At 43.0% G+C, this 12,180-nt stretch overlaps 1 long non-coding RNA gene across 1 annotated transcript in view; it reads right to left on the bottom strand.

The window, feature by feature from the left end:
- The window catches only part of A230004M16Rik, a 258,459-nt gene that overhangs the window by 73,482 nt on the left and 172,797 nt on the right, over positions 1–12,180 (bottom strand). Inside the window, exon 4 of the long non-coding RNA XR_388589.4 lies at positions 9,641–9,777. This is a non-coding gene — a long non-coding RNA (RIKEN cDNA A230004M16 gene). The remainder of the gene's footprint in view (positions 1–9,640; positions 9,778–12,180) is intronic.

Genomic DNA, 12,180 nt, shown 5'->3' with positions numbered 1-12,180 from the left:
GTGTGAGTTCCTTTGTGAATGTGTTACCTCACTCAGGATGATGCCCTCCAGGTCCATCCATTTGGCTAGGAATTTCATAAATTCATTCTTTTTAATAGCTGAGTAGTACTCCATTGTGTAGATGTACCACATTTTCTGTATCCATTCCTCTGTTGAGGGGCATCTGGGTTCCTTCCAGCTTCTGGCTATTATAAATAAGGCTGCTATGAACATAGTGGAGCATGTGTCCTTCTTACCAGTTGGGGCATCTTCTGGATATATGCCCAGGAGAGGTATTGCTGGATCCTCCGGTAGTACTATATCCAGTTTTCTGAGGAACCGCCAGACTGATTTCCATAGTGGTTGTACAAGCCTGCAATCCCACCAACAATGGAGGAGTGTTCCTCTTTCTCCACATCCACGCCAGCATCTGCTGTCACCTGAATGTTTGATCTTAGCCATTCTGACTGGTGTGAGGTGGAATCTCAGGGTTGTTTTGATTTGCATTTCCCTGATGATTAAGGATGTTGAGCATTTTTTCAGGTGCTTCTCTGCCATTCGGTATTCCTCAGGTGAGAATTCTTTGTTCAGTTCTGAGCCCCATTTTTTAATGGGGTTATTTGATTTTCTGAAGTCCACCTTCTTGAGTTCTTTATATATGTTGGATATTAGTCCCCTATCTGACTTAGGATAGGTAAAGATCCTTTCCGAATCTGTTGGTGGTCTTTTTGTCTTATTGATGGTGTCTTTTGCCTTGCAGAAACTTTGGAGTTTCATTAGGTCCCATTTGTCAATTCTCGATCTTACAGAGCAAGCCATTGCTGTTCTGTTCAGGAATTTTTCCCCTGTACCCATATCTTCAAGGCTTTTCCCCACTTTCTCCTCTATAAGTTTAAATGTCTCTGGTTTTATGTGAAGTTCCTTGATCCACTTAGATTTGACCTTAGTACAAGGAGATAAGTATGGATCGATTCGCATTCTTCTACATGATAACAACCAGTTGTGCCAGCAACAATTGTTGAAAATGCTGTCTTTCTTCCACTGGATGGTTTTAGCTCCCTTGTCGAAGATCAAGTGACCATAGGTGTGTGGGTTCATTTCTGGGTCTTCAATTCTATTCCATTGGTCTACTTGTCTGTCTCTATACCAGTACCATGCAGTTTTTATCACAATTGCCCTGTAGTAAAGCTTTAGGTCAGGCATGGTGATTCCACCAGAGGTTCTTTTATCCTTGAGAAGCGTTTTTGCTATCCTAGGTTTTTTGTTATTCCAGATGAATTTACAAATTGCTCCTTCTAATTCGTTGAAGAATTGAGTTGGAATTTTGATGGGGATTGCATTGAATCTGTAGATTGCTTTTGGCAAGATAGCCATTTTTACAATGTTGATCCTGCCAATCCATGAGCATGGGAGATCTTTCCATCTTCTGAGATCTTCTTTAATTTCTTTCTTCAGAGACTTGAAGTTTTTATCATACAGATCTTTTACTTCCTTAGTTAGAGTCACGCCGAGATATTTTATATTATTTGTGACTATTGAGAAGGGTGTTGTTTCCCTAATTTCTTTCTCAGCCTGTTTATTCTTTGTGTAGAGAAAGGCCATTGACTTGTTTGAGTTAATTTTATATCCAGCTACTTCACCAAAGCTGTTTATCAGGTTTAGGAGTTCTCTGGTGGAATTTTTAGGGTCACTTATATATACTATCATATCATCTGCAAAAAGTGATATTTTGACTTCCTCTTTTCCAATTTGTATCCCCTTGATCTCCTTTTGTTGTCGAATTGCTCTGGCTAATACTTCAAGTACTATGTTGAAAAGGTAGGGAGAAAGTGGGCAACCTTGTCTAGTCCCTGATTTTAGTGGGATTGCTTCCAGCTTCTCTCCATTTACTTTGATGTTGGCTACTGGTTTGCTGTAGATTGCTTTTATTATGTTTAGGTATGGGCCTTGAATTCCTGATCTTTCCAAAACTTTTATCATGAATGGGTATTGGATCTTGTCAAATGCTTTTTCTGCATCTAACGAGATGATCATGTGGTTTTTGTCTTTGAGTTTGTTTATATAATGGATTACATTGATGGATTTTCGTATATTAAACCATCCCTGCATCCCTGGAATAAAACCTACTTGGTCAGGATGGATGATTTCTTTAATGTGTTCTTGGATTCGGTTAGCGAGAATTTTATTAAGGATTTTTGCATCGATATTCATAAGAGAAATTGGTCTGAAGTTCTCTATCTTTGTTGGATCTTTCTGTGGTTTAGGTATCAGAGTAATAGTGGCTTCATAAAATGAGTTGGGTAGAGTACCTTCTACTTCTATCTTGTGAAATAGTTTGTGCAGAACTGGAATTAGATCTTCTTTGAAGGTCTGATAGAACTCTGCACTAAACCCATCTGGTCCTGGGCTTTTTTTGGCTGGGAGACTATTAATAACTGCTTCTATTTCTTTAGGGGATATGGGACTGTTTAGAAGGTCAACTTGATCCTGATTCAACTTTGGTACCTGGTATCTGTCCAGAAATTTGTCCATTTCGTCCAGGTTTTCTAGTTTTGTTGAGTATAAGCTTTTGTAGAAGGATCTGATGGTGTTTTGGATTTCTTCAGGATCTGTTGTTATGTCTCCCTTTTCATTTCTGATTTTGTTGATTAGGATTTTGTCCCTTTGCCCTCTAGTGAGTCTAGCTAAGGGCTTATCTATCTTGTTGATTTTCTCAAAGAACCAACTCCTCGTTTGGTTAATTCTTTGAATAGTTCTTCTTGTTTCCACTTGGTTAATTTCACCCCTGAGTTTGATTATTTCCTGCCGTCTACTCCTCTTGGGTGAATTTGCTTCCTTTTTTTCTAGAGCTTTTAGATGTGTTGTCAAGCTGCTAGTATGTGCTCTCTCCCGTTTCTTCTTGGAGGTACTCAGAGCTATGAGTTTCCCTCTTAGAAATGCTTTCATTGTGTCCCAAAGGTTTGGGTACGTTGTGGCTTCATTTTCATTAAACTCTAAAAAGTCTTTAATTTCTTTCTTTATTCCTTCCTTGACCAAGGTATCATTGAGAAGAGTGTTGTTCAGTTTCCACGTGAATGTTGGCTTTCCATTCTTAATGTTGTTATTGAAGATCAGTCTTAGGCCATGGTGGTCTGATAGGATACATGGGACAATTTCAATATTTTTGTATCTGTTGAGGCCTATTTTGTGACCAATTATATGGTCAATTTTGGAAAAGGTCCCGTGAGGTGCTGAGAAGAAGGTATATCCTTTTGTTTTAGGATTAAATATTCTGTAGATATCTGTCAGGTCCATTTGTTTCATAACTTCTGTTAGTTTCACTGTGTCCCTGTTTAGTTTCTGTTTCCACGATCTGTCCATTGATGAAAGTGGTGTGTTGAGGTCTCTCACTATTATTGTGTGAGGTGCAATGTGTGCTTTGAGCTTTACTAAAGTGTCTTTAATGAATGTGGCTGCCCTTGCATTTGGAGCGTAGATATTCAGAATTGAGAGTTCCTCTTGGAGGATTTTACCTTTGATGAGTATGAAGTGTCCCTCCTTGTCTTTTTTGATAACTTTGGGTTGGAAGTCGATTTTATCCGATATTAGAATGGCTACTCCAGCCTGTTTCTTCAGACCATTTGCTTGGAAAATTGTTTTCCAGCCTTTCACTCTGAGGTAGTGTCTGTCTTTTTCCCTGAGATGGGTTTCCTGTAAGCAGCAGAATGTTGGGTCCTGTTTGTGTAGCCAGTCTGTTAGTCTATGTCTTTTTATTGGGGAATTGAGTCCATTGATATTAAGAGATATTAAGGAAAGGTAATTGTTGCTTCCTGTTATTTTTGTTGTTAAAGTTGGCATTCTGTTCTTGTGGCTGTCTTCTTTTAGGTTTGTTGAGGGATTATCTTCTTGTTTTTTCTAGGGCGTGGTTCCCGTCCTTGTATTGGTTTTTTTCTGTTATTATCCTTTGAAGGGCTGGATTCGTGGAGAGATAATGGGTGAATTTAGTTTTGTCGTGGAATACTTTGGTTTCTCCATCTATGGTAATTGAGAGTTTGGCTGGGTATAGTAGCCTGGGCTGGCATTTGTGTTCTCTTAGTGTCTGTATAACATCTGTCCAGGCTCTTCTGGCTTTCATAGTCTCTGGTGAAAAATCTGGTGTAATTCTGATAGGCTTGCCTTTATATGTTACTTGACCTTTTTCCCTTACTGCTTTTAGTATTCTATCTTTATTTAGTGTATTTGGTGTTCTGATTATTATGTGTCGGGAGGAATTTCTTTTCTGGTCCAGTCTATTTGGAGTTCTGTAGGCTTCTTGTATGTTCATGGGCATCTCTTTCTTTAGATTTGGGAAGTTTTCTTCAATAATTTTGTTGAAGATGTTTGCTGGTCCTTTGAGTTGAAAATCTTCATTCTCATCCACTCCTATTATCCGTAGGTTTGGTCTTCTCATTGTGTCCTGGATTTCCTGGATGTTTTGAGTTAGGATCTTTTTGCATTTTCCATTTTCTTTGATTGTTGTGCCGATGTTCTCTATGGAGTCTTCTGCACCTGAGATTCTCTCTTCCATCTCTTGTATTCTGTTGCTGATGCTGGCATCTATGGTTCCAGATTTCTTTCCTAGGGTTTCTATCTCCAGCGTCGCCTCACTTTGGGTTTTCTTTATTGTGTCTACTTCCCTTTTTAGGTCTAGTATGGTTTTGTTCATTTCCATCACCTGTTTGGATGTGTTTTCCTGTTTTTCTATAAGGACTTCTACCTGTTTGGTTGTGTTTTCCTGTTTTTCTTTAAGGACTTGTAACTCTTTAGCAGTGTTTTCCTGTTTTTCTTTAAGGACTTGTAACTCTTTAGCAGTGTTCTCCTGTATTTCTTTAAGTGAGTTATTGAATTCCTTCTTTATGTCCTCTACCATCATCATGAGATATGCTTTTAAATCCAGGTCTACCTTTTCAGGTGTGTTAGGGTGTCCTGGATTGGGCGAAGTGGGCGTTCTGGGTTCTGATGATGGTGAGTGGTCCTGGCTTCTGTTAGTAGGATTCTTACGTTTACCTTTCGCCATCTGGCAATCTCTGGAGTTAGTTGTTATAGTTGTCTTTGTTAAGAGATTGTTCCTCTGTTGATTTTGTTACCCTCTATCAGCAGGCGTGGGAGACAAGCTCTCTTCTCTGAGTTTCAGTGGTCAGAGCAGTCTCTGTAGGCAAGCTCTCCTCTTTCAGGGAAGGTGTACAGTTATCTGGTGTTTGGACCTCCTCCTGGCTGAAGGTGAAGGCCCAAAACAGGATCTTTCCCAGAAGCTGTGTTGCTTTGGTCAGGAAGGTGGCCAGTTGTCTGGAGTCGAAGATGTCGCCCCCTGAGAAGCTCTGTGGCTCTTGTCCGGAAGGAGGCCGGCCGTCTGGAGCTGAGGATGGCGCTGCCTCAGAAGCTCTGTGGCTCTTGCCGGGAAGGTGGCTGGTTGTCTGGAGCTGAAGATGGCGCCGCCCAGAAGCTCTGCGACTCTCGCCCGTTCCAGAAACGGCTGGCACTCTGTATTCCACACGGTCACCCGTGCAGCCTGCCCTCCGCGGAGTCCCGGAGCCAAGAAGGCTCCCGCCGGCGCCTGTGCCACAAACCTCTCAGGCCAGGCAGACCCCCGTGCTCTCACCAGGAAGGTGGCCGGCTGTCTGGAGCTGAAGATGGCGCCGCCCAGAAGCTCTGCGACTCTCGCCCGTCCCAGAAACGGCTGGCACTCTGTATTCCACACGGTCACCCGTGCAGCCTGCCCTCCGCGGAGTCCCGGAGCCAAGAAGTCTCCCGCCGGCGCCTGTGCCACAAACCTCTCAGGCCTGGCAGACCCCCGTGCTCTCACCAGGAAGGTGGCTGGCTATCTCCTTATAATCAATTTTGCAAAAATATCTTGGTCTACATTTTTATGTATAGATATTGTTTGTTCTAGAATGTGCTATCAGATGGAAACATGAATTCTTTTTTGCAAATTTTCTTTTGAAACAGACAATACATCTGGTAATCAGTGATATTGTTACATAGATTCCTCCTTTATATTTCTGAATAAAATGGTGCTGTACAAGTAAAATGCTATTTGTTTATCCAATAGAAGGTTATCTAACTTTTATTTGTATTTTAAGGTGATTTCTAACAAATCTGCTGTAGATACTGGGATTTGAATCATTTGTGCACATATGAATTCAAGTATCTTGGGCAGATAGCTAGTGATGGAATTTTAGATCATAAAACAGAGGCATGTTGAAATTTGGAGTTAAACCACTAGATCTTAGCCTACTATATTGTAGAAGTTTGTAATCCAAACAAGAATATATAATCAACTCCTCCAGTTGTGTATTTTTTAATTTTTTAAATCAGCATATATTTTAAGCATTTTCCCACTTCAATTTCCTCCCTTCAATCCTCGTTCTCTATGCTTACTCTCAAATTTACAGTCACAAATCCACGAAATATTTCTGTTCTCACTTCTGTTAATATTAGTCACTGAAATGCATGAGTTCTACTGGGCTTGGTTTCAATTATTCACCTTTTAAGATGCCTAAATGAAATTGAAATTTCTGTGAAGGCATGACATGAGTATCTGATTTTGTTTTTGTATGGGTTTGTAGAGTCTGTGTGAACCACCTACTTAAGAGGACTATTCTTTTTATTGAAAGCCTTGCACCAAAGGCTCAGTACTGGAATATGACTGAATTTTTCTAGTACAAATAATGCAATATCAGACGGTCCAAGCCATCAAACTGTTGATTAAATATAATTCCACTGAGTATAGCCATTACAGAGAAGAGTACAGGAGTGAAATCACATCTCAAATGCTTTCATCACAGTTAATGCTGTTGCTTTTTATATTTAACCTCACATATACATCTTCATTTCTTACTAATAAACCTGGATATATTAACAACGGTAGAAAAATAAGCACAGGGGTACTTCTGCTTACAAGTCTGCTTGTTCATCTTTTTCACAATACATTGAATGAACTTTGTGATCTGGAATTATAACTCATGCAAATACAGTAATTTAGCTGCCAAAGAATTCCTAATTTGTACCTTATAAAATCATAGTATACATGTTGCTCAATTTTGAATGTATTAGTAAGACTATTTCCATTTCTTCGAGGACTTCCTGCCTTGTGCTTTTATTAAGTGCTTTCCAAAGAGATATCTGATTTATATATATATATATATGTATATATATATATATATATATATATATATATATTCCTAAATATAAATACAACCTTCTCAGTATGTATGCTACTTTTATGTAGATGATCTCAGGGCTGACCAGTTAGTAAAATGATAACGATGATGATGATGACTGTAAATTTATGACTAAGCTGAATTACTGTAATTGCATGAGTTATGTAATTGCATGCTTCACATATATGCTGACTTAAAAAATTAAAAATTACATAAACAAAGATTGTCAAAGCCGGGAAGGATGGCTTTTAATCCCAACATTTAAGAAGCAGATGCAGGTAGATCTCTGTAAATTCAGTTCCGCCTTGCCTATATACAGAATCTTAGGCTAATTAAGGTTACATAGTCAGACCATAAATACCATTGTATGATTTTTGTGTACATAATAATTTTCTGAATAGTGTTAAGAAGAAGATATAAGGATTTATCACTTTTCTTTCTAAAATGTGCTTTCATTTAGAGTCTCAATGGAAAGAAACAGTGCAACATAGATTTCATCTAGTCCAATATAGGAAAATAATAAATGGGATTTAAAACTGTAGTTCTATGTTGGGGGAAATATTTAAAAAGTGCTTCCACCAACTCTCAGCTGGGCCAGGCTGCGTTCCCTTGCTCCTGCCACCACCACCAACTCTTTAGAGCTAGCTAGGCCCTGCACCAGGTAATCTCACTCACTCAGTTAGGCCCACCAAGTCGCCAGCCCTGTGAGGCCATATGACTCCCACTGGGCCATTTCTCGGATGGGGCCCCCAGAGTTCCTCTCACTTTCATTCAATGTCCCACACATCCCTGGTTAGCCATCTGAACACCTAATTACCCGGTAGAATCAAGACTCTTAATGCTTAATTAGCCAATCAGATTTATGTATCAATAATAACACAATTTACAAGATGCCAATACAATAATTTCAGAGCCAAATGATAATGATAAAGCTTTAACATAATTATTCTAACCTTTTGATAACACCATGTCAGCCTCCATTCTGGTCCTCGCTCTCCTCCTCAGAGCTCTATCCCTGTTTCAACTCCTAGCTCTGCCTCCCTTCTCCTGTCCAATCACAAGTGTGCCACTGCCCTAATGTGATTGGACAGGGAAAATCCTACAACAGTTCTATGTAGCTTACACCTTACCATTCCTGAGAGGGAGGCTGGGGCTGTATGGGAGAGCCCATTCTACTAGCTTCTTTTAATAGCCTAGCCACAAAATCCTGGAAAAGCTCATTAGGGCCCTGCTGAATACTGGCTAAACTTTCACTAAAATCCCCTTTAGTCAGTAACTGATTCCAAGCATGGTGGGCAGCCATTGCAACCTAGGCATACACTCCAACAGGAAACCCAATCTGATTAGCATTCCTTTCATATTGACCTTCTCCTAAAAGCATGTTAACATCCCAGTCTGGGTTACTTGTCTGAGCATTCAAAGCGGCATTTCTCTTACTAGCTTCACGCCATTCAGAACTCCAAAGTAAGAAATCTCCTCCTGACAAGGTAGCCTTACACGAAGTCTTCCAATCTTGGGGAGTTAAATTTGACTCCATCACAGTATCTAATAATGCTTTTGTAAAAGGAGCTGAAGGGCCATACTGTGCCACAGCTGTTTTTAACTCGTTTATCACCTTGAACTCCAAAGTCTGATATTGTCTGACTCTATTGTTCTGCTGGTCAATTATCTCAACTATAGGGAAAGCTACAATGTCAGATGTATCCTGGCCTTTCCGGAGAGCCTGACTCACCGCTCTTTTAACGGGCGATTGGTATATCTCAGAATAGCTGTTCTTCCCTGTACTTGGCACCCTTTTCAGCTCCTGTAGCTCATTAGTCAATTTCTTCAACTTCGTTTCAAACTCTAATTTACTTAGTTGCATGTCCATTTGAGTAGCATCTCCCACAGTAGAGGCCATAGGTGGGGCAGAAGGTTCATAGGGAGGACAATCCTTGTCATAATATTTGACTGCTCCTTCTTCTGAATGAGATTCTTAATCATTAGGATCTCTATAACTTTTAAATTAGGGCTGAGAGGGCCCTTTTCTGAGAAAACCCTCTTGGCAGGTGTTCTTTCTGAGATTCTTCAAGCTCTCCTGGGTAGTCTCTTCATCAATAGCATCTTTTATGAGCACCCAGAGGCAGAGGGTGAAATTATCTGCCTGGGTGTTTTTCAGAGCTTCTCCAATTCTCTCCCAGGTTTTCTTATTTAAAGTTCTTTCTCCTCGGAACCATGGGCAGCAAGAATCTATCTGATCTGAAAAGTCTTCTAACAATTGTTCTTCAAACCCTACTCCTCTCACCTGAAGCAGCTCTTGAAGGCTGCAGACAAATGCCTGCTTAGAATTTTCTGATCCCAATTTCCACTGTCAACCCCTAAGTGGAATCAGTGCCGGGTCAATGCTGTCCCAACTTAGCCCGTATCCTTTCACATCTACACCGACAATACCAAAAGGATGAAGTTTAAAGCCAGTGCTTGTATGAATACAAAATGTTGCTTACCGTGCCAGATACCATCTTTGGAGCTCCACCAAGAAAGTGTTTTCCCCCAATTGTTCCTTCCATGTTCAGGACCCACGTTGGGTGCCACCTGTAGCTGCCTGCTGGGTGGAAGCGGGTTCTGGAGAAGAAGGATGGGGCTGTATGGGAGAGACAGAGAGAGAAAAATGAGACCAAGACAAAGATACTGATCAAGGCCTAAAGTTTACTTTTTGAGTCTGAACTTAAAAGGGGGAAAGCCCATCCCCCACCATGCCAGGCTCTCCTTGCTTTGCCACCAGGCTCTCTTCACTCTATCACCAGCCTATTGCTTAGTCAGGATTGCCTCAGGAAGATAGGTTCAGCCTCTCAGAGGTTAGTGGTGTCTTGGAGAAAACCCCAGATGTGGCAAAACAGTAGACCTCATCTAGGTCAAAAGACTCCACACTAGGTGGGCTGACAGTGTCAGAACAGGTCTGAGTCAGCCTGCTCAAGGCTGGGGGAGGCTACAGTTCTATGTCAAAAGCACCTTCAATGCTGAATATGTGGGCAGAATAGAAAAGTTATCTGGAGCAGCAGCGGTCGCCATCTTGGTCCGGGACCCGCCGAACTTTGGAAATTAGTCTGAACAGGTGAGAGGGTGCGCCAGAGAACCTGACAGCCTCTGGAACAGGCAGAAGCGCGGAGGGGCTGAGGCAGCACCCTGCGTGGGCCGGGGACAGCCGGCCACCTTCCGGACCGGAGGACAGGTGCCCGCCCGGCTGGGGAGGCGACCTAAGCCACAGCAGCAGCGGTCGCCATCTTGGTCCGGGACCCGCCGAACTTAGGAAATTAGTCTGAACAGGTGAGAGGGTGCGCCAGAGAACCTGACAGCTTCTGGAACAGGCGGAAGCACAGAGGCGCTGGGGCAGCACCCTGCGTGGGCCGGGGACAGCCGGCCACCTTCTGGACCAGAGGACAGGTGCCCACCCGGCTGGGGAGGCGGCCTAAGCCACAGCAGCAGCGGTCGCCATCTTGGTCCTGGACCCGCCGAACTTAGGAAATTAGTCTGAACAGGTGAGAGGGTGCGCCAGAGAACCTGACAGCCTCTGGAACAGGCAGAAGCACAGAGGCGCTGAGGCAGCACCCTGTGTGGGCCGGGGACAGCCGGCCACCTTCCGGACCGGAGGACAGGTGCCCGCCCGGCTGGGGAGGCGACCTAAGCCACAGCAGCAGCGGTCGCCATCTTGGTCCGGGACCCGCCGAACTTAGGAAATTAGTCTGAACAGGTGAGAGGGTGCGCCAGAGAACCTGACAGCTTCTGGAACAGGCGGAAGCACAGAGGCGCTGAGGCAGCACCCTGCGTGGGCCGGGGACAGCCGGCCACCTTCCGGACCAGAGGACAGGTGCCCACCCGGCTGGGGAGGCGGCCTAAGCCACAGCAGCAGCGGTCGCCATCTTGGTCCGGGACCCGCCGAACTTAGGAAATTAGTCTGAACAGGTGAGAGGGTGCGCCAGAGAACCTGATAGCTTCTGGAACAGGCAGAAGCACAGAGGCGCTGAGGCAGCACCCTGTGTGGGCCGGGGACAGCCGGCCACCTTCCGGACCAGAGGACAGGTGCCCGCCCGGCTGGGGAGGCGACCTAAGCCACAGCAGCAGCGGTCGCCATCTTGGTCCCGGGACTCCAAGGAACTTAGGAATTTAGTCTGCTTAGGTGAGAGTCTGTACTACCTGGGAACTGCCAAAGCAACACAGTGTCTGAGAAAGGTCCTGTTTTGGGCCTTCTTCTTCGGCCAGGAGGAGGTCCAAATACAAGATATCTGCGCACCTTCCCTGTAAGAGAGCTTGCCAGCAGAGAGTGCTCTGAGCACTGAAACTCAGAGGAGAGAATCTGTCTCCCAGGTCTGCTGATAGACGGTAACAGAATCATCAGAAGAACAAACTCTAAACAGAGTCAACTATAACTACTAACTCCAGAGATTACCAGATGGCGAAAGGTAAACGGAGGAATCTTACTAACAGGAACCAAGTCCACTCACCATCACCAGAACCCAGCACACCCACTTCGCCCAGTCCAGGGAACCCCAACACACCTGAGAACCTAGACCTAGATTTAAAAGCATATCTCATGATGATGGTAGAGGACATCAAGAAGGACTTTAATAAATCACTTAAAGAAATACAGGAGAACACTGCTAAAGAGTTACAAGTCCTTAAAGAAAAACAGGAAAACACAATCAAACAGGTAGAAGTCCTTACAGAAAAAGAGGAAAAAACATACAAACAGGTGATGGAAATGAACAAAACCATACTAGACCTAAAAAGGGAAGTAGACACAATAAAGAAAACTCAAAGCGAGGCAACACTAGAGATAGAAAACCTAGGAAAGAAATCTGGAACCATAGATTTGAGCATCAGCAACAGAATACAAGAGATGGAAGAGAGAATCTCAGGTGCAGAAGATTCCATAGAGAACATCGGCACAACAATCAAAGAAAATGGAAAATGCAAAAAGATCCTAACTCAAAATATCCAGGAAATCCAGGACACAATAAGAAGACCAAACGTACGGATAATAGGAGTG

The sequence above is a fragment of the Mus musculus genome, chromosome 11, assembly GCF_000001635.26.
Source record: "Mus musculus strain C57BL/6J chromosome 11, GRCm38.p6 C57BL/6J".
In the NCBI taxonomy this organism is placed as follows: domain Eukaryota; kingdom Metazoa; phylum Chordata; class Mammalia; order Rodentia; family Muridae; genus Mus; species Mus musculus.
This window is presented reverse-complemented; position numbering and strand designations above follow the sequence as displayed.